A 2,230-nucleotide genomic window follows, 5' to 3' on the forward strand; every position below is an offset into this window, starting at 1 on the left:
TAATTCTTTAATACATGTTGAATTCTGTATGTGGTATAAGAAAAGGTCTAGTTTCAATCTTCTGCATATAGCTATCCAATCATCCCATCACCATTATTGAATATGGAGTCCTTTTTCCATTGCTTGTTTTTGCTGGCGTTTTCAAAGATCACATGGTTGTAGGAGTGTAGGAGTGTAGCCTTATTTTTGGCTTTCCTTTCTCTTCCATTGGCCTATGTGTCTGTTTTTGTACCAGTACCATGCTGTTTTGGTTATTATACCCTTGTATACTTTGCAGTATAGCTTGAAGTCAGGTAACATAAAGCCTTCAGCTTTGATCTTAGGATTGCTTTGACTATTTGGACTTTTTTGGTTCCATATGCATTTTAACATAGTATTTTCTAATTTTGTGAGGAATGTTATTGATAATTTGATGGGAATAGTATTGAATCTATAAATTGTTTTTGTCAGCCCATTTTAACAATATTTATTCTTTTTATCCATTAGTATGAAATGCTTTTTCATTTGTTGGTATAATACATGATTTCTTTCGGAAGTGTTTTGTAATTCTCATTGAGGAGATCTTTCACCTCCCTAGTTAGCTGTATTCTTAGCTATTTTATTCATTTTCTGGCTATAATGAATGGGATTGCATTCGTGATTTGGCTCTCAGCTTGGATTTTGTCGGTGTATAAAAATGCTACTGAATTTTGTACATTGATTTCGTACCCTGAAACTTTTCTGAAGTTGTCAGATCTAGGGGTTTTTAGGCAGAAACTATGGAGATTTCTAGGTATAGAAATATATCATCTGCAGATAGAGGTAGTTTGACTTTCTTTCTCTCTATTCGTATGGCTTTTATTTCTTTCCCTTGCCTGATGGCTCTGGCTAAAACTTCCACTTTTATGTTGAATAGAAGTGATGAGAGAAGGCATCTTTGTCTTCTCCTGGTTTTCAAGGGGAATAATTGCAGCTTTTGACCATTCACTATGATGTTGGCTGTGGGTTTGTCATAGACGGCTCTTAAGGTATGTTCCTTTAATGCCCGGTTTGTTGGTTTTTAACATAAGGGAATGTTAAGTTTTTTCAAAAGCCTTTTCTACATGTATTGTGGTAATGATGTGGTTTTTAAGTCCTATTTTTGTGATGAATCACATTTATTGATTTGTGTATATTGAACCAAACTTGCATCCCAAGAGTAAAGACTGCTTGGTCATTGTGGATTAGCCATTTGATGTGCTGCTGAATTTGGTTTGCTGGATTTTTTTTTTTTAATGATTTTTTTGCATCTCTGTCCATCGAGGATATTGGCCTCATTTTTTTTAATCTTTGCCAGGTTTTCATATCAGGATAATGCTGGGCTTATAGAATGAGTTAAGGAGGAGTCCCTCCTCCTCAACTTTGGGAATAGTGTAAGCAGGCACGGTACTAGCTCTTTTTTACACATCTGGTAAAATTCAGCTGTGAATCTGTCTGGTGATGGGCTTTTTCTGATTGGTAGGTTTTTATTACTAATTCAATTTCAGAACTTGTCATTGGTCTGTTAAGGCTTCCAATTTCTTCTTGGTTTAATCTTATGAGGTTGTATGTTTCTAGGAATTTATCAGTTTCTTCCAGTTTTTCCAGTATGTTTGCATAGAGGCATTCATAAAAGTCTCTGAGGGTTTCTGTATTCCTGTATAGTTAGTGCTAATGTCCCCTTTGACATTTTTGATTGTGTTTATTTGAATATTCCTCTTTTTTCTTTATTAGTCTAGATACTGGTCTATGAATCTTATTTATTCTTTCAAAAAACAAACTCCTGGATTTGTTGATCTTTTGTTTGGTTTTCACATCTTAATTTCATTCAGTTTAGCTCTGATTTAGGTTATTTCATGTTTTCTGCTATTTAGGGGGTTGATTTACTCTTGTTTTTCTAGACCCTGTAAATAGCATGTTAGGTTGTTAATTTCAGTTCTAATGTTTTGATGTGAATGTTTAGCACTATAAATTTTCTGAATACTGCTTTAGCTGTGTCCCAGAGATTCTGGTATGTTGTATCTTTGTTCTCATCAGTTTCAAATGTTACTTTGATTTCTGTCTTAATTTATTTGTGTAAGAGTTATTCAATAACAGATTGTTTAATTTCAACGTAATTATATGATTTTGAAATATATTCTTAGTATTGATTTCTATTTTTATTGCACTGTGGTCTATGAGTATCATTACTATTTCTTTTTGTTTGTTTAATTTGTTAACAATTGTTTAATAG

This window comes from Saimiri boliviensis, chromosome 5, assembly GCF_048565385.1.
Source record: "Saimiri boliviensis isolate mSaiBol1 chromosome 5, mSaiBol1.pri, whole genome shotgun sequence".
Classification (NCBI taxonomy): domain Eukaryota; kingdom Metazoa; phylum Chordata; class Mammalia; order Primates; family Cebidae; genus Saimiri; species Saimiri boliviensis.